This window comes from Pleurodeles waltl, chromosome 3_1, assembly GCF_031143425.1.
Source record: "Pleurodeles waltl isolate 20211129_DDA chromosome 3_1, aPleWal1.hap1.20221129, whole genome shotgun sequence".
In the NCBI taxonomy this organism is placed as follows: Eukaryota; Metazoa; Chordata; class Amphibia; order Caudata; family Salamandridae; genus Pleurodeles; species Pleurodeles waltl.
The window spans coordinates 1,943,809,105-1,943,830,431 of record NC_090440.1 but is presented as its reverse complement, the minus strand read 5'-3'; the positions used below and the strand labels follow the sequence as shown (position 1 = coordinate 1,943,830,431).

Here is a 21,327-nt window from a genome sequence, read left to right as displayed (position 1 = left end):
TATGATTTTTCGAGGCCTGTAATGCTATTATATGTATGGGTGCACTTTTGTAGAACTATACTAATAGATGGGCTTAATGTGTGCCGGTGATTACAGGGTGGGTACCTGCACTAATGTCTTGGGACTTTGACCAAGAGCAAGAAAGACCAAGTTAGAAAAGCGAGAAAGGAGGAGGAGACAGATACATAGGTAGAAAGCAAAGATGAAAAAGAACCTGCAAGAGTGAGATAAAGAGAGAAATTGTAGGGTTGTGGATTAAGATACATGAAGCAGAATCAAGATTAAGCAGTCCACTGGTGTCCCACAACAACTGCCCCTAAGAAAACCTTTGAATGCTTGGACTTTTTTAAATAAATTAAGCAATCACCAATTATTACACTTCATATTAGCATACACTAAAACCCAAGTTGCTTCTAGCACTTGGTAAAGGGAACAGATTCCTACCCAACACAGTGCTGGTTTTAAAGGGCTTCAGTCATGGGCTTCACCAAAGGGACACCCCTCTCACCTCCCCTGCGCACCTTTCATCATGTGTCCAAGTCCGAGCTGTTGCAGCTTCCAGGAAAAACACGTCTTCAGCCGATGTGTGTGCTCGAAATGGGGGCCTCATTGGAAGCCTTATATGTGTAAGCTGGAGATGTTGCCTCATTGAAAACCTCATACAAAGTACTTCACAGGTCATCAAGAAAGTGTAGTGCCTAAATAAATTATGGCAAATGCAACCGTGGGTAGAATAAGACATAGACCAGAGAGGTAACTGAAGAAAGACAACACAGTCAGCAAATTGGAGATGTGGCCTAAGGGACAGAGCTGTTAATTTTGGAACTGAGGAACCTGATCTAGTTCTCATGCTGCTCTAATACCTTTGGGCCAAACTTGAGCTGCCTGTATGTGTGTGTATATATATATATATATATATATATATATATATATATACATACATACATACATACACACACACACACACACACACACACACACACACACCAAACAAAGCGGTCCAAAGAAAACAACGCGCTCAGTAGCTGGTGCGAGGCAGGGGGCTGGCCGAACCCTCGATAATCCTTTTACAACAAATACTGATGGCCACACACTCCGTTCAGACTACAAAGAGCAATTTAAAGTTTATTCAGTGCACAGGTGAACAACGCGTTTCGACTAAGCAGTCTTCTTCCCAGTTACATAGTCCTTCCTCTATCATCCCTATTTATACTACTTTGATTCAAATACCAATACAATACATTCTGGTCAAGATAGATCTTTGTATGTGATGTATAATGTACACTAAATTTTAAATTCAACATTATTCCAAGAATTCAAATTATACTGATAGATATTTCAATAAATTGAAACACATCTCCAATGACAGAAATCTAAATTAGAGGAGGACATAAGTCAAATGATAAGTAAGTTAAAAATGATCAGTATTTTCATTTGGAGATAGAAATTATTCTACATATTAACCACGACTAAATCTGTATGCTCCATACTGTTCAAAACACATTAATTTTCAAATTTTTTATAATTGTCATAGTTAAATCAAGGACTTGAAAACAATATAAAATTCTAAGTTGATTTGTTCCTCAATTATAGATGAACAAAAAGCTCCTCATCATTATTTAATCCAAGAGGACTCTTTGTCCTCATTGAAATGATATATCTGGACTCAAGTTGTCTCAGCTTTTTCACTCTATCCCCACCTCTTTCATGTTCAGGAATGTGGTCTATTCCAAAATATCTCAACATTTTCCAACTACCCATTTCATGCTGCTGAAAATGTTTGGCTATGGCATATGTAAGATCCTTATTTAGAATTGCTCTAATATGCTCTAAAATTATTTTCTTCAACATACAGATTGTGCTGCCTATATTTCAGGCCACAATGGCATTCAATTACATAGACTGTCAATCTAGTATTACAAGTTATTCGATGTTTAATATTAAATTCCATTCCATTATGTCACTACTTTTGTTGATTTGCCAATTTTACAGGCTTTGTAGCTATTACACTTTACAAAGTCACGTTGTTGTTCCGTTAGCCAATTCTGTTGATTTTTTTAATGGAAAAATGGCTTCTTACAATATAATCCTTTATTGACGGTGCTTTTCCATACGTAATCAGTGGCCCTGAGCCTATTTTAGGACCCAAGTCCGGATCTTTCCGTATGACATGCCAATGTTTACATAAAATTTTCCTTATTAGACCACTTTCTTTAGTGTATTCCATTACCATTCAAACATTTTTGTCATCTGATTTTTGCTGCGTTGTCTTTAATTGTTTAGGAAATAATGTCTCATCACGGGGAATCATTTTGATTCTTTCCAAATTCTTGTGCAAAATTTTATGATTATAGCCTCTTTGCTTAAACCTTTGTATAGTCTCCTCGTACTTCAACTGTACTTCCTTATCATTAGAACAGTTCCTGTGCATCCTAATTAACTCCCCTTATGGTATACTCGTTAAGAGAGGTTTAGGATGGAAACTCTTACCATGCAAAATACTATTCGTTGAGGTTTTCTTGCGAAAGACTGTCGTTTCTAATTTGTTGTCCTCAACATAAATGTTAAAATCCAAAAAGTTAATAGACGATCTGCTTGTTTCACACGTAAATTGCAATCCTATATCATTCCTATTTAGTCTATTAAAATACACTAAGGAATCATCATGTGACCCATGCCAAATTATAAATAGATCATCAATGAAACGTACCCATAGTGCAATTTTTTTCCATGAATAAATCATTGTCTTTACTCCAAGCTATTTCCCTCTCCCACCAACCCATTGTTAGGTTGGCATAATTTAGAGAGAGAGAAATGCCCATTGCTGTCCCACACATTTGTTGATAGATTTCAAGATTAAAAATGAAAATATTATTTTTAAGACACAATTCTATCATTTATAGTAACATTTTTGAGTGTTCGAATTCCGCAATACTCCTGTGTCTCAAAAAATATTCACAAGCTCTAAGTCCAATTTGATGATTGATAGACGTATATAAAGACACTACATCAATTGTAACTAATAAGTATTCATCAGACCAATTCATGTTTGATAAAATCCGCAATAAATCCCCTGAGTCTTTCATATATGAGCTTAAAGTCATCACAATAGGTGCCAAATAATAGTCCACATAGTCGGAAATTCTCTCATACAGTGAGTCACATGCTGAGACTATTGGCCTTCCTGGTGGTGCTGTTAATGATTTGTATATTTTTGGTAAAAGATAGATTGTAGGTATGGTCGGATTCTCTTTTTTCAGGAATTGATATTCATCTCTATTCAGAAGTGATTGTTGATACCAATCATCCAACTTTGTATGTAGTTGATAAATCATTCGATTAATGGGATTATGATCAAGTTTTTTATAATTAGATTCATCATTCAACTGTCTATATGCCTCAGCCATGTAACTCTGTGTCTTAAGAATCACGATATTTCCACCTTTGTCAGCTGGTTTAATTATAACATTGTTGTTATCTGTTAGCTTTTTTTAATGCCAGTCGTTCATCTTTAGTTAAGTTCTCCCGTTGCCCGTGGTGCCTAGTATTTTGTAGTCTTTTCAAATCCTCCAATATTAATTCCAAAAAAATATCAATTTTATTTCCGGGTGACAAAACTGGGCAGAACTTCGATTTTTCTTTAAAGTTACTAAATTGATGTTTATTAGTGTCTACTTCCAACTCACGAAGGACTTCCAATTCTGTGTACTCCTCATCCGGTAAATCATAATACAAATCAAATAAGGTTTTTAAATCTGCAATTTGATCAATACACAAGTCTGATTTTTTTAGAATTATCAATTATTCCTTAATCTTGATCCAAGACTGCTTAGTCGAAACGCGTTGTTCACCTGTGCACTGAATAAACTTGAAATTGCTCTTTGTAGTCTGAACGGAGTGCGTGGCTATCAGTATTTGTTGTAAAATATATATATATGTTGTTGGCCTTTCAAGTTTAGATAAATAGAAAAGATATAACACATTTAAAATAATCGTAATCAGTGGGAAATGCATTATTTTAGGTTACAATATCTCAACTGGTTAAATCATAGTTATAGTGCTTTGACGTCCCAGCCTGTGACCGAAAACACTGTGAATATGCAAGTTAATATTTTAAAACTGTATTGCACACAGTATAAGAATAGGCTGCTGCAAAATGTGCAGATGGATTTAAGGGACGATTTTAGGTTTCCATTCAATGCAGCAACTTTTGTTGCTGCACTGCTTTGAAGGAAAGGGAGAGAGCAGGTCTGCACCATATCTATGGCACTCTTGCAGTCTTCCTGAGCACAGGTGCATAAACTGGTTACCTAGCACCATAAACATATCTTGGCACCACAGTGCAAGCATGTGTGAGTGTCATCTACCATTGGTTAATCTTTAGTACAAAATACTATGTTAAGGCATAGTTTTAAAAAATTATCTTATTGTATGTGTGCTGTATAGTGCAGTACACAAGTAATGTTGGCAAAGTTTGGAGAAATAAAAATATTTCTCTTTTTTATTTTTATGACTGCCTTGAGTTATTGTTATTTTTTTGGCACATACCATTGTTATTAGATAGGGCATTAAGTCAAAGCCCTTGGGTGGTTGCAGTGGAACGCCCATGTATCACCATGGGTCACCAACTTGACAAGAAGCAGCAAAAGCACTGCTCTACATGACTTTATGGCTAGTTGCAAGTGGAAATAAAGTCCTGTGCTGGAAAGTAAATTCTATTTTTTACGTTTGTGCCACTTTACGCGCCACAGATGTTTAGTAAATCTGCCCCATTTCATGTTTAAGATAAAACAAGTGTGTTAAATATATATTTTTATCAATCTGCAACTAGTCTGTACCTAGTACAAACCTTTAAGTTTATATGTGGATAGACTACAGAACTCAGCTGCTAACACCCTTGCATTACCTTTAAAAAAGAATGAATTGTTGTCACCATGAAGACTCAAATCACTCCATGAATTAAAGACATATACTGGCTCCCAAGCAGGCTTTAAATGTGCTTATAACCCAATCATTAGGCATTATGTGGTGCCAACAGAGCCTATTGTAAATTAGGCCTCATGGCGATTATGGGTTTATTTCAAATCTAAGCCATCCCTGTATTTTGGCTATTCCCTCCTCTCCCAGATCTAGAAAAACCCAGTTTGGATTAGGGGCTGTAGTCAGGGATATTTCTTCGCTAGTGTTGTTTGCTTTGTTTGGAATGCAGTCCATATTGGCCTGTGCAAAACAGAGGACAAGTTAACATTGAGGAAGGCTTTTAAAATGATGTGGTTAATTCAGGACCAAGATGCCTTAGGACTTTTGTTGAACTACATAAGTAATAATTCAATTTAACTTATATCCCGGATGTTACGTTTTTCTGTATGTTTAGTGTGTGTCCTCAGCAATAAATGTAAGACTGGGGCAATTTTAGAACAAATTGGACAGGTTGTGCCTTTTGCCCTTTTGGGATGACGCACTGTCACCTGAAGAATCGCTCAGGTATTTGGTGACTTAACTTATAGGTAGATAGAGCTATGTGAAGCCTGAACATATAATTTATGGCTAACCAGAGGCATAACTCTTCTGTCTAAAGTAAATGCCTCTATGATCAAGTTCTCAAAGTGAATTGTAAGACAAATATAGAATTTAGAAGCCTTGTGTAGTTTCCTCCTGGATGGGGTCTATAAAAAGGCAGTACCCCTGCACTTCCGTTTTGTAGGCATTGCATCGCTATGTCCCGTTACTTCAAAAGAGTGTAGTTTGGCAACAAAATGATGTGAAACCTTATTCTGTGGCCAAACTAAGCCTGGGTCTGTCACAAGCAGCAAACTTCTGATATTGTGTATAAATGGTAACCATGTGAAATCATTGCCCCAAGAAATCACTACTTTGTGCAAAAGCTGTTCTAATGTTACTGTGACAAACCAGTAACCATTGTGATGCCCCTTTTGTGCCCCATTCGGGGTTGCCCCTTTCTCTACCCAGGCCAGGATAATTGCTATAATTAGTACAAAAATATGGTCATTCATCTCAAAGGAAGTTTGAAGAAATTCATAAGAAATGTTGCATTTTATAATGTGCATCGCCAATGAAGGATTTAAAAACAACATTGACATTTTAGTGGATATGACACTTTTTGTGTTGTGGGCCTCAGAACACAATTAAAAACACAGTTATTATTATTTCACATGCTATTAAGAGGCTCTATTTCTGTGGAAGTGACCTCTTTGCAGGACATTGCCCATAAAGTGACACATTATATGCCCTTTGGATCTTGAGGGAACATTTGTTTCCTTAGTATAGTAGAACACCAGTAATACTACCTATTTTGCCAGTTCTTTGGGTCTGGTACCTTGCTGTACCTCTATGGATGTGGCTCAGTCATTTCATATGAGAAATGCTCAATGTGCAGTGTTAACAATAATTATGTTATTTTCATTTAGAATGCCACAGATTTCTGGCAGAGTAAATAATAGGCTGCAGTATTGCCAAGTGACTGGCACTTACTTATTTAATCTCAGAAGAAATGGAAAATGCATTAGGAATCAAACCCAAGACTTACCAGTCACGCATCTGGAAATCAGGTGCTTTAGTAAACTAAATTGCATATTCTGAGACATATAGATGTGTGGCCTCAAACAAGTATATGTTGCAACAACCCAACGAGCAGAATGAAAATGTACCTTTGGTTACCAGTCATACTGTCTTCCTGAAGATGGAATTACAAATATTTCAAAAGATAATTTTAACTTCACAGAATTAGTTTTGGGAGAATTGGCAATAAGTGTTGTAGTCTTGAAACTTTGGGGAAATTGGTAATTAAATAATTTGTACTGAAATTTGTAGAAACTGCTTTTTAGTTGTCAAATCATACATTCCCCTTTTTAAAGATTTCTGTCTATAGCCTAAAAACACTGTCAAGCCACTAAAATATGTTTCTTGTTAATCGTATTGAGTTTGACCAATATGTTTAAAATGCACAATGTATTTATCTATTTTCTTGCATTGGCTCTAAGGATAGCTCCGCTCTATTGGTTGAAGTGTTTGCACCGCCTCCACTGCTAGACCTGTTAACTCACCCCGACGTTCAAGTCTAATTGCACCTCTGAATTTTATACGCCTCATAAATATTAAAGCTACGTATGCCCTTCAGTTTTACTCTATTTAGTTGCACACATCAAAGCATTTTGGCAAAAGGTTTGTGGCTCGTCCCTTAAACGCAGAAGGATGATGTAGGTGCACAACCTAGTGAACTACTTACCACGACAGCAACTTGTAGCCTGCATGGAACACAGCAGTATGTACAAAAAAGCTAGAATTCACTATGCTACCTTATTAAGGTTTGAACATGAGACGCGAAGGTTAAGCGCAGTGCTCTGTAAAAGGCATAACTTTCAAACGTATTTCATTATGATTCATGCCAGTGACCTGCTGATTATACTCATATTTTAGCAGCACATGCACCGACCACCTGAGCTCCCTCACCAATATTATACTATGCTAGTTGCTAGGCGCACAGACCACTGCAGCAGCCGCCTTTTACCTTCAAACCAATTTTACCACCAGACACAGCTCGTATTTATGATTCTCCTGCGGTAAAAGAAAGACAGGTTAAAATCGCGTGGGCCATCCTAACCTTTCATTCTTTTCTAGGATGACTAAAGTAACACCACGACCCACTGACTAAGGTAATAATTCAAAAAAGCATTCCCTCAACTGCAGAAATGCGATTACAAATATAAAGCAATTAATAATAAAAAAAATATCTAAGTGCGTGGCCAGTACTTGGAAAAAATGAAGACTACAAAAGCAAGCAGCACTTTCAAACTGGTGAGAGTCAAACTCCCTAGCTTAAATGTGGCAAACGGCAACCCATTGTTAGTCACAGGCCGCAATGCACTCCTAGACACCTAGGGTACTCAGAAAATTCAGCCAAAGAACAACGCACAGGGAGAATAAGTATGTTATCTAATTCGTACGATGGTTCGTTTTCCCCGCCAGCTACACGCATTACCCTCTCTAACCTGACACGGTAACTGAGCTGCATACAAGCTCGGTTTGTACTATAGGCTGGGTAATCCCTGCGGTCGGTCCAGGCAAACGCTCCCTTCCCAACAGGCGGCAGCACAGACCAAAGCAAGCGTGCAAATCCTTCTCAAACACTGCCTGGAGTAGCGATCCACTTGCTACTGGGGCGACAACTTCCGGACAACGTGGGCGGTCACTTCCAGGAGAGCAGGGCGAACACTTCCAGAGCCGTGTCATCTTTTCCAGGCCGGTCTTTCTCCTTTCTATCCAATGGGAGGTTTTAAGGGGAGGGTCTGTCACCCGGCCCCTCCTAGTACAGCCTTCCAGCGCGTCAGTCAGTATAAACTAGCATTGCCATTGGCTGGCCTTGCCTTCAGTTTTGAAGTACTGTGTGGTCAATAGCAAAGCAGAGGCAATCGGATTTTTATGACCGGGAGAAGGGAGGTAAGTCTTGGGTTCGGTAATCTATGATTGAGGAGGGCTGGCGTGTGTGCTGCGCTTGGCTGCAGCTGTGATTGCATTTTTTACTGAAAGGTCGCATACGGTGGGGAATTGTATGTACACACTGTCCGGTGTGCTCGGTTACGTTTCTTCTCTCCACTGTTAGCTTTTGTTTGTTCTGTCATATCTGCATGTTCTCCTTGCCGTTCAGTTCTCTTCATAATGCCCTTATTTTCCGTCGGCTCCACTATCATATACCACCTTCTTTACTAGCGCTTCTCACTTATTTATTTTCCCTTTGTTGCTTCATTTCTTCGCCAATGTGTTCTTGCTCTCTTCTGCTTTTTTTATTCTTCTGTTCCTTTTCTCTTCAGTCATACACTCTTTCCTTTTATTTCCTACTCTTTCTCATATCTTGTACATTGCTTCCTTTTCAAGCCCGATACATTGCCATTGGCCCCAGCCTAATCATGAGTTCCATCTACCTAAGTCTCACATGTGCACATCATTTACATGTCAACACTTTGACCACAGAGCTATGATGGCGTATGTCACTATGCTGCAAGAAGCCAACCCACAACTCAGACTCTTGAGAAAAAACACATTTGCACCCCTCAGATCTGAGGCTTATTATATTCGCCTCGACACCTCAGGAGCCTCTTCTGCACTTCACAGTTCACAAGAAGGCCCTTCTGGTGCTACCCCTCATTAGCATGAAGGACTACATTACATCCCTGCAGCTTTTAGTTCCGTGAACCTCTCCATACCGGGAGCTCGATTAGACTTTCTGGTGTAGCGCCCAGCATTTTGTGGAGAAACTGACTCAGTCTGAGCAGTCTCCTTGTTTAACTTTGACACAGTGCTGCTGAATAAGAAAGAAACATCTCATGTTTGTGCACTTCAGTCACTAGCAACGAAACTATTCCCAGCACCCCACCATATGCTTTAACCCAGTGGTTCCCAACCTTTGGTCCGGGGTCCCTTGGGGGTCCGCAGCTGCTTTGAAAATGTAATAATTTTAACAGATTATGTCCCCAGCTTTCAGTAATGAGTCAGTGTGAGGTCCCTGGATTCCAGTAACGATTCAGTGGGGGTCCCCGGGTCCACAGAGGCCAAAAGGTGGGGAATCGCTGCTTCAGCTGGTCAGTTAGAGGGTCTCCAATGCACAACTGCTTCTATCACCCTGAATTCACTTCCTGTGCTACTTCAGTGTCCCTTCTTAGAGATTGATGGCATTTATATGCCACTTCATACACCGAAGTGCAGCACTGCAGCGCCTTCCCAGACTAGCAGCAAGCTTGAACGTGCGTGAATGAGTGGTTGGAAAAATGTTAGCTTAGTTATGAGCCTGGGTGGGAAGCGTTTTACTGTCATGTGTGAGCGACCAGAGAGGAGCTCTTATCTTGTTGTGGGATGCACCGCTTAGCAATAATGTGGGTGACTGGTGTGAAAGCTAGACTTGCCTATGAACCTGGTTTGGTCAGCAGATCCATGGGAGTTACCAATTTTCCATCAGTCCCTTAAAGCTCTAGCTGCAGCAGATATGTGATGGCTCAAAGCGGTGGGTCGGATCCACCTGGATGACTCATGTTATGATCATCCTACATATGATTTATAGTACAGACAGGGAACATTTAGCATGATTGGGATCTTCATGGAAGGACTCTGTTAGACTTTTTCATTTCACCAGTTGATAACAATAGACTTAAGCTGCTGTCAGTACCCAGCCAACTAGTGTTATGTGGTTGTACTTATGTTAGCAGAAGAGATAGGAAATATTTACTCTAGATCCAGTTCTGCAGGGAATTAACTATGTTATAATCCTCCATTTTCCTGGTGACAGAGGCGTCTCTCAACTCCTAAGTACCAGTTTACTTATTATTGAGTGTTTTAGTGAGTGGGTGCATGAAGTGTTAGGATGATTGAAGCAGGTGTTATAGTTTCAAGAAGGTTCAGTTGGTTAGTTGCTCTTATATGTGGCGAAGTTCGTTAAGTGGCCTTGGTATGGAGTTCTGGCTGCTCAGTGAGTCCTAGATGCATGCTTGCATTTATCTTCATGGTGTGTGCATCTGGGCTTGGAGGTGTCGGACTGCCACCGACCATAGGTAGAGCGACAATAAACATTTGTCCCAAGCTATATATTGGCATTAATAAACTAGGACTTATTTCAGAAACGGCCACTTTTTCACCTTTCTTCTGAATTTCAAATGTTCCTGACTACTTCCTATTTTGACTGTCAGGGAGTGCCCAGGTTTTGCCACTTGGATTGAAAACGTGGATCCTCATATGGTTTACTTTTTGTAAGTGAGAACAGCGATCCGTGGTGTTAACCTGAAGTGTAGTGTCCAATTTAAAATATTGTCTGGTTTGTTAGCTGTGGGTATACTAGTCAATTTCCTTGAGTGGCTCCTGCTGCCTGGTATACCTGCAGGTCATAGCTTCTCTCTCATTTCTCTGCATACCTCTCTCTCTGTAGCTGCCCATCTCTTTGTTGTCACTGCCCTTCTCTCCCTGTTATCACTGCCCTTCTCTCCCTGTTATCACTGCCCTTCTCTCCCGTTGAGGCCCCATCTGATGATACTGTCTCCTTTCTTCTGCCACTGGCATTTTCTTTCCTGTCACTGCCTTTTACATTCCGTGCTCAACGCTCTCCTTTTCCTCACCTGTACTGATGTTTGCCCCTCTGTTTGACATCACTTCTCTCACCTGTCAGTGCCATCTTGTGTGATGTTGGTCCATTGTCCTAAAATAAACAATCACTACTCCTTTAGTAAAAAAAAAAAAAAAAGAAAGTGGGAATAACACCATATGGTTCAAACAGTTATAGAAATGTAGCACAGGTCCCAGTGGTTAGCACGTTAATAAAAACAATTTGTAACCAAATAATCGCAGGCACTCTGTATGAGCTAGGAGCACTACATAACTAGTGCCCTGGTTATCATCTCCCTCACATCTCAGAGATGGCACTCCTCGATGTTCCAGATAATATTTCAAAGTTCACCCACAGAGCAACATAGCCATGCTGATGTTATCAACCCTCTCAGTCGTTTTAACTACCATAGGTTACTCTTTTACAGGAGTCGCATTAGGCAGTCCAGTGTACTAAAGGTAAACCAGTAACTTTGTCTCTTGTTTGAGGTCCTGACCATGACAGTTTGTCTGGGTCCATTCCGTGCCTTTAAATCAGGGCGTGGCACAAAAGAAGCCGCTTCCCTCCCCCCCTCACTTTATTAAATACCTTTGTCACTGATAGAGAAAAGGGGTCCCATTTTTCAATTGCACAGGGATTGCTACCACATTCTAGACAATCCATATGGATCTCCTCATCAATCCGCTAATCTTTGTATTGGCTCTTTGGGGATCGAATCCCATATGTGCCTAAGCGGGATGCAGCTGAAAGGAGCCAAAACCAAAGTCATCCTGTTTTAGCAGCAGAAGCTGTCGCAACCATTTGCAGATTTATGGTCGAATACCTCATTTTGATTGCTAAAATGTCACACTGACACAGAAGAATTTTGAAGATTTTCTAGTCATGCATGTATCTATTGAGACAGAAATTGTATGTATTATTAAAAATATTCACTTCCATCTGTATAGATTATATAACCATTTGCCTTATCCAGCTAATCTCAAACAGATAGTGGCAGGGTTATTTACCAGTGCAGATTGTACTATTCTAACAGTCTTTAATTTGGGATATATATATATAGTTCAAAATCGAGGAGTTTATTATAGTTGTGACCATGTCTCCACCTCCAGATGCAGGCTGCACAGGCAGATAGATGGGGGCCAGGATTCCATTCAACATGTGTATTTACTCCGTAAAGCCACTCACACGCTAGCTCCCCAGCACTTCCAGGAATTTATCCTCTTTAATGAAATAGAATTTTATAATTTTTAGAAAAGGACCTTCTACAGGCTGTCATGTCTCAATATGGGGAAACTTGGAGGTCGAGCTTCTTTAACCTTTGCCTCTATATTGTGAAATCAGCTTCTGTTGTCATTGAAGTTGGAGCTTTCACATCAAGTGTCCCAGGACCTGCTCTAGACTGTGTTGTTTTCTGTATAATCTTGGTTATAATGTTGAAGGCAATTGTCATCCATTAACTAAGGTTGTCAACCTGTAGAAGTCACCACGAGTGTTTTTAGTTTCTTTATTTTCCATCTCTCCTTTCATTGGCCCTTAGACTGTTCCATCATCCACGTGATGTCACCACCTCTCTTGCTTTCATTCTGTGGACACTCATTCTTCTGCTGGGCCCTCTCTAACTATTGCCATCCCTATCTAGCTAACACGTGAAATGTGATACTGATTTTCTGACTTTAGAACCATGGAGAACTAGGTTCTAATCTAGGATTCGGCAGTTGATCAAAATTGTATGATCTTGAGCAGATCTCTTTATTTTTATGCCTAGCTTGTAAATATATGTAATATAAATCCATGCAATTGTGGGTATGTATGAATAACGTCCCTTTAAAACCAACCGTACTGTGTGTTGTCCAAACACCCACGATATGCATTTCCTGGTTTCTGTAATCTGGTGTCAGCCGTGTTCAGCAACTCTGTTTGAGCTACTCCTGCTGTCTTAATGTTCTCTGTAAAGCATCTGCCCATTTTAGCAAGGTCTGCACTGTATCATGTATTTTAAAGAAAGAATATGCAGTGAAACATCTGCTTCAAGACCACCACTTTTTTAATACTCCCTAAAGTTCTCGAGACTGACACTGAAAAAGATTGTTGATCCATGATGAATAACTGTTAGATAGTTTACTTCTGAATCTTACTCTTGACATATCACACCAAATTATAATTCAGGGAACTGGGAAGTCACAATTCCGCAATCTTTTGTATGTAGACTATTTTGCACTTGTCACATCGTCCATCTCATGCATAATTTACAGATTTTAACAAAAACATTTCTAACTGAAACAGATAAAAAGTTAATGTTCCACATGATGCTTTGAAAAAGTTAACCGGTCACCTTTTGCGTTTGATGTGGTGTTTGAACTTTTAAGTAGCGGCCTAAAATTTGCAAAGATTGTGTCAACTTCGACTAATGATAGGCTCCGGAGGGTTCTCTGTAGCAAATCTTCCATTGCTTAAATGTAACTCACACAATTTGGATAGAACGATTCCTTCTTTCCTATTGTTATTTTTACATTATTCAAACACATTCTTGTTAACTGCACATGCTCTGTTTGGAAGCAGCAGTTATTTCAAAAGGGCACGTAGAGTTTAGAAGAATTTCAAACATGTTCCATCTCTTTTTCACTTTCCAATAGCTTGAATCAAAAAGATCCCCCATGTGAGTCACATATCTACTAAAACATGAAGTGTTTTTCTTTTGGGCTTGTTGCACTGGAAAGGTCCTTTCAGAGGCTTTTTAATATAAACACAATGTAAATCTGATATTGAGGACAGACTCCACAGCTTCTCTGGGATGCACAGTATAAACAAGGAACACCGTTTGTTTCAAAAAGTGTATACGTTTATCCTTGTTTTCGGCAACATTGCAGATGTTTTAAACAATTTATAGTACATCGAGGTTTTAAGGACTGTGTTAATGAAACTTTGTATATGAGAATTTCATCTGCAGGTATATCGTCTGACATAAATTTTGTACCCCAGCTATCTTTTACAAATATATCATCCCTTAAGGTGTACATTTTCTAGTGTTAACTCCAGTGTGGTAATTTTTTGCAAACTGTTTTGGACATGGTGCTTATGCTTATGTCAGAAGTTATATTGACAATGATATTCTGGCACCATATGTTATAAAATTGTGCTTTTGTACTTCCCAAAAAAGATACAATTAGAAATAGTTGGTAAATATAATTAATTGGGTATGCTGAACGTGTGTACTTTTCTTTCTTAAAAATCTGCGTGATTTTATAGAATTGAGATCATTTTGTTTCAATGTGTGTTAAAAATGTAAAAATGGCGGGATCATACAGCCATAGCATGTGTCACAAAATTTGCTGTTAACTATATAATATGCTGTCTAATTTCCCCAGTATCTTCCGAAAACTGGTCAAAATATCCTTAAAAACTTTGGGCTCTTTTTGGGGAGTGTCACGAAGTAGGAAACCTTTACTAAAAGGAAGACCAATAATTTTTGGGTTCAGGGTTTAGTGGAGGTCACCGGCCTTGGATTGTTTACACTGTAAGTCTGTTATGGCACCTCATAATTATCTGGAGCCATTCGTAGCCCACCAGCTAGGATTGTGGCTCCAAGGCTCCACATCCAGTGGGAAAGGGGCAGGTGCAGGACTGTGGTTCAGGGTATGGGGATTCCAATGGAGGATACCTAAGATTATTGTGGTGGTGGTGGGGGTAGCAGGCCTCCATAGTGCATGTCTTTATTCATATTGGAAGTTCTGTCCGCACTCCTGGATCCATTGCTTCTTCCTTTTTATGGGCGAGCGCAAAGCGATCCGTCCATTCAGTAATCTCTCTTTGGGCTTCAAACCACGCCATGTCACTTACATTGGTTCGTGGGCTTGCCTTTTAAAATCCTCTTGCTTTCATTTGTGAAAGGCATGCATACGTCATGCCTTTTCCGGCGTTTACCTCACCTACACAGCACCGGCAAACTACTAAAAACATGCGAGGCTCGATGTTTTCAGCCTAGGGTCCGGACTACTTTATCTGTTTATTTTCCACGCAGCGCGATTGCGCTGCGTTTTTTTTCTTTACAGCGCTAATAGCTCCAACTCGAGCAAATGCGAGACCCATTGCATTGAAAATGCTTGTTAATACTGTGTCCACAGTATGAAGACAGATGGTCCTGGACTACAGACCGGTGCAGTGTTCTCTGTGTGCTTCAGTCTATCCAGACAGTTTTTTTTAGCAGCTCAGTCAGATCTTTTTCCCTGCTTTGCAGAAGCGGATGGAAAATTGACCACAGAGTTATTTCACTTCATGAGGAGTACCAGCACCCATGTTCCACAGAGCAGGTGAAGGCCATATTTTCTGTTGCACTGGGCAAGGGAATCCAGTATATAAGGTGTTCTGGTGGCAACCTGAGCACCTGCCAAGCTTCAATCGCAGATTGAGCTTTGTTTTAAAAGTTCTAGTATTAGCTAACTATGAACTCATCTGAATTCACTGCGTTTTCCTGAGCTGGCAGATGTTGCAGGATGTTGACTTCAGCTCCAACCCAGATTACCCATCAACCTCTTTCTAATGCATGATGCAGAGAAGTGACACAGGGTACAAAAACACAAGAAGCCCGCTTTGGATGTGAGCAGGTTCATGCTGACTAATAACCTTGACTGGGAACTATGGCAACTGAGTCATACCACGGACACACAAAGAGGAAGAACGGCCCTGCCATTTAGGTAACATTATTGTATCTCCTCCTGATAACAGGGATTTCAGATATACAGGTTCCTCTATTTTAGCACACACTCTTGCTGATGTGGTGTAGGGAAACTATCCATATGGGGGACCACAGTGCATTTGAACAGAACAGTTTGTAGACCTCATCCCCAATGTTAGATAAAAATGGCTCCTTTATACAATTCTGAATTATTCTGTCAATAACTAGTTACTCACCCAAAGTCTGCTATGTAGGCTACTCCCGACTGGGTAAAATGAGGACCATTATCCATGCCGGGGATGACACTGTCATTTGCTTCCTCAAATCCACTACGACAGAACCTGATGAAAAACATTACAAACCGATGAAAGGTCAAAAGTCACACGTTGCCAAAGCTCTTTCTGAGTGCATTGGATTTTCATCTTTATGCTCTGGTTCACATTCTCTAATTAAGCGTTGAAATCTTTGTCTCCTCCGCGATTTAACTAACTCATCAGTGCTCATACTCCTTCTTCTTTTTTTTTATTTTATTTTTTTAAACACTTTATTCCTGGAATTGGGGTATCGCTATCTCTTCTCGAGTAGCCTTGGCCTTGAGAGCGAATGAGTAGGTGACTAGCTGAGGTGAGAGAGCACCTGTTGGCTGACCCCAGCTCTGTGAGTAAAGGGTTGATGGATGAATGGATGTATAATAAGTAGGTGATGGCAGGGGAACCCCTACACAAGTTGAGGGTCTGCTTAGTGCCACAAACGCAGATGTGATGCTTGCCATTGCTGAATGTAGCACTTTAAATGGCATCATGTTTCTTCCAAATTCGATTCCACAGGTTTTGTAAGATGCTGGTCTGTCTGTTTCCTAAGCCTCGATGCTTACTAACAGCCATGGCTTGGAAACCAGAGGACAGTTTCTTAATTGTATTACTTGTTCTTTTGAACCAGTGGCGTGCTATTGTCTCCTAATTGTAATGAATTGCACTGTGTAAAGAAACATGAATTTCTTAAATGTATATCTACCCCAAAGTAGACCACACATTTTTGTGCTGCACTTATAAGTTACCATCACATGCAGTTCATAATCTTTTTTTGCCATTAGCACGTAAACCACCGTCCATCATTCTGTTGTTTTTTGGAAAGGTTTGGGGTGTACAATAGGATTCATCTACCTTCTTGCACCACCTTAATTGTGGTAGCAGCAGCGAGCCAAAACGTCACAAATCGGTAACAGCCCGCTGTGCTGTGATTCAGATTAAACACTGTTGATGGTCCTGGGGCAGTAGTCCGAGGAAAGGGTCCTGTCTCCACAAATGCACAGGTTGTAGAAGAACTGAAAGGAACCGCTCTTCTGCTGTTTGCACTGCAGGAAATGAGGACTGGGGTTTGTTGTCTTCATCAAATGGTAAATCTCAGGAACGAGCTTCAATCTTGTCCTTGCAAAAACTGACTCCGGAATCAGGCCTGTTCTCCTCGTCACAAGGCCTAACTCAGGAATGAGGTTAATTCTTGTTCCTGCAGATTCTGATGTAGGACTCAAGTTTGTTCTAGTAATTACAGGGTCTAATTTAAGAGTGAGGTTCGTTCTCATCATCATGGGATCTAATTCTGGAACGAGGTTTGTTCTCGTCAACGTGGGATCTGATTCAGGAATTAGGTTGTTCTCATCATTACAACATCTAACTCAGGAAAGAGGTTCTTTCTTGTCATCGTAGCATCGTCGCTCAGTAAAGAGAATGTTCTTGTCATTACAAGGTCGAGCTCAGGATTGAGGTTTGTTCTTGTGGTTGCGGAGCCTGACTCTGCAAAGAAGTTAAATCTGGTCATTGCAGGCAGGGCCTTGTGAAGGAGATCAGTTCTCATCATCGCAGGGTCTAACTCTGGAGTAGTGCTCGCATCATTGCAGAGAGGTAAAAGAGTAGCCGACTTAAAGGTGTTTAACCGTGCCCAAGAGGATCATTGTGGTACAACAACCCCACCATGTTTGTGGAACAAACCTATGATGTTCTAGAACCTTATGGACACCTCACTGGACGCTGATGTGGGGGGTTTATCTGCTTTTGAAAACCTAAACAACGGGTGACAGTGTTACATTCTCGTTAATTGAATAGAAGCTGTGCCACTTTAGTGGGGCATCGTGTTATGGTCATGCTGTGAGTAAATTACGCATCTAAACATGAAGCTTGAAACTTATAGGAGAGCTTCAACAACAAACTCATGCCTTAACTTACCTTGGGCGGATGCTGCAAAATCCATAATATGAAGGTTAGAGCGAGTCCTGCTTTTAACTGTAATCGTGTTCGTTCTTAAAAGCAATTTGACAAAGGAGCTTGGTTTTGAATTACAGGCCCGTGAACAAGTTTACTGTTTTCTTTTTGTATTGTTTTAAGCAGCAGGCGTCACATTGTATCCTTGTGTCAATGTTTGGCGCACACTTTGGTTTATTTTCTTTCCCTGCCACTTTGATTTTATTACTGTTTCTCTTGTGTTCTCCTCTTGCAGCCAGCCTCCTTTGCTTAGGGGAGAGTTAGCCTTGGATGTCCTTTGCTGCAGGTATTGTCTTGTCATAGGCAGGGTACGTTTTAATAGTGCCAACTTTTGTTAATGGCGGTTCCACCTAGGTGAGAGCAGGGTCAGACAAGCTTGTTAAGTGCCTTGGCATACAAACAGGGTCGGCAGACGTCTGCTGAGCCACCCCAGAGGCCATCCCCTCCAGACTGGTTTCAAGGCGGGTTCTGCTGTGTTTACTGCCTTGGCCTTTGTTGTGTGTTGCTGTTAACTCCCCGGAGCAGAAGTTTGCACCTTTGAAAGTGGAATTCCAGCTCTTGAAATGGTGCAAGTACTTCAAAGGGGTGAAGGGACTCTGGAAATGAGTGCCAGTAATTACCAGAAAACCCTGTTTGGTGCGTATCCCAGAGCCAGTGGCGTGGAGCTGTTCCGGGAGGGCTGCCATTGGCAATCCCTCCTGATGAGAAGAGAGGGAGGGTTCTGACCCCCTTCCTACTCCACTCGCCCTGTCTAGGGCCTCATGCTAGGATCTGACCGTGACCTCGTGGCCACAGGCTCGAATTTCCGGTTTGTCCTTTTAGCCTTTCTTCTTCCTGAAGGGTATTAAATGAGTACCACGAGTTAGTTGCATAGAAACCGGTTGGGGTGATGGGTGCTCTACATTACACACGTCATGTGATGTGTTACCCCCACCTCTGCGGGTTCAAGATAGAAGTACTGGATGGATTCCCTATCGCACCCTCTCGCTCTGCATTCTCTCTTTTTTGCAAGCACAGAGGAATGCCAAAGTGGAGCTGGTACATATCTTGCATAGCGCCTCTTCTTCCCAGAGCACCAATTATTTGGGCAAATATATCCGTCTAGAAGCTCTCAGATTCTCTATTGACCTTTTATGCATCGAGGAGAAGGAAGTGGGGTCAACCTGTTGCCCCACAGAGAATAAGAGGGTAATTGGGCTGGTTAAGATAAAACAGGATAAAATTCGAAACAGCATTTTCTTTCAAACGAGCACAGTATGTTTTACTCTCTGGGAAATGATATAAAACACTGTGTGGTCACCTGCTCCTGGGTTTTTCTTCTTAATGTGTTGTGCCCTTCTGCCTGGCTCCTCGGCTCCGTGGAAAGATCTTTCCCGCCTTTGTCGCATCTGAGTTTGGTGTTTGCCAGCACGCACGCGCATCTGCTGCCATTTATCGAGCAGGTAACGACGGTGAGTGAGGAATAGCCTCAGACGACTCAAAGTGGCACAGACGGCCTCCATCAGCAGTCGGGGAGTGGCAGGAAAGAGCCTGCTTTGTTCTGGGCGTATCAGAATACTTGTTTCTTTGTATATTAGCAGGACAAATTGTATTCAGAACGCTGTTATTTCAAATCTTGCAGTGCCTCACAATTCTATGGTGCATTGTCACGTTGAATGTTTCCAGTGGTACCAATAAGTGTTAATATTAGTGTTTATACAACTCTGCACTGAGGGTCTTGTCTGTGCTGTCAATGGTTCCTTCTTAATTCGCCTTTACTGAGGTCCTGCCTCAGGTGTCCCTGTTCTCTTCTTCATGTGCACCACCTGTTTCGTGGCCTCTTTGTGCTTCTCATTCCTGCCGCCTCTAGGCAGATGATTCTCTCTACTGTCTCCCATCTCCCCTCTCTTCTCTTTCCTCTCTTTTCTCTCTCTCTCCTCTTTCCTTTTTTTCCAATCTCACTTTTCCGCCTCTCTCGTCACAATATTGACTCTGCGCTTTCACTTGCTAAACTCCTTTAAATAAACAACTCCCTAATTTTTTTATCTTTAGGTCCTAAAATCTCCTGGTACTTTTCAGTTATGGTATATGGTTAGGATGGCTGCCACTGCAGCCAGGTTTTAGGTTCCTTAAAATTCAGAAAATACACCCGATCGCCCCCTTCATGGAGTCAAAGTTGTCATCAACGTAGCTATAATGAGCAAGGTGGACTTTTATGAGGTTTTCTGGTCAGTCTACCCTAGTAAATATTCTCTCCTCTAAAAATAGGCGTAAGCCTTTCTACTTTAAACTTTATGCCCCCCAAAAGCTGTATCTCAGAGATCTTGTCCGACATAAGTATAGTGTCCTAAATATTATTTATAAAACTGGTCGTCCCATTGGATACAGATTGCTTGGCAGAATACCTATGGCAAGTAATATTCTGACAATTATATTCTGGTTCCAGCACCCAGCAAACCCCCCCTTCACCACCCCACTGCAGGATATACCAAACACCACCTAATCATGATAAGCAGATTGGCTGTCTGCCAGGCATATGTCCCGGTGCAAATTACTAATACTGTTTTTAAAAAGTATGTAACATGCAGAAAAGTTCCTTTTCCCTTCCGTTGAGTCTGTTGAATATGATTTTCCCCATATATCCTAAAGTCGTCCCCATGCGATTTCTCAATTAAGATAGGTCAAGAAACACCAGTACCATTCTTCGTAGCACATGCATTCACTTCACTCCAGCGTGCTAGCACTGCCTTCTAATTAAGAAGTGGGTGTTGATAAACTTTCTGAAATTGAACATCAACGATTGTGCAGTATTCATTACTAATGGTAACCTCCAGCAATGCAAGACTCCTTATTGCCACACAACTAAAAGGTGAAAGGAGCATAAGACGTCCAATTGCGAGCCTTCACACTTAAAAGTGGTGCCTTCTACTACCATGACTATCTGTATCACTCCAAAGGGTGCACACAAGAGCACACGTACATTAGTAATTGTCACCAAAAGGTCTGACCACACAAATCTTTTCTTATATATACACCCTGGCTGGTTTCTCAATTTGTGTATGTTTGTGTTTCAAACTAGTGTGCACAGTGCTCGTATACATCTGTTCCATTCCTACACGCTTACTGCTCTACATTTGAGGCTGTGCATTGGTTTTACCCAGTGTGTAAAGTAAAGGTGGATTTTGTTTTTTTAGCTATGCTGTTTGTTAGTAATCTAACACAGAACTCATTTTTGTTCCCCACCTCCCAGGGAAGTGCACTTTGAACAAGTTGCATCCACCGTATTTTCCACTGTCTTGTGGCACAGTCAGAGG

At 40.8% G+C, this 21,327-nt stretch overlaps 1 protein-coding gene across 6 annotated transcripts in view; it reads left to right on the top strand.

Annotated features, from left to right (window-relative positions):
- The first annotated feature begins 8,368 nt into the window (after positions 1-8,368).
- MYO18A (myosin XVIIIA) overlaps positions 8,369-21,327 on the top strand; it is an 805,500-nt gene continuing 792,541 nt past the window's right edge. For all 6 annotated transcript variants that reach the window (XM_069226228.1, XM_069226223.1, XM_069226221.1 and 3 more), the window contains exon 1: positions 8,369-8,457. The gene's annotated coding sequence lies outside the window, so the exon portion shown is untranslated. The remainder of the gene's footprint in view (positions 8,458-21,327) is intronic.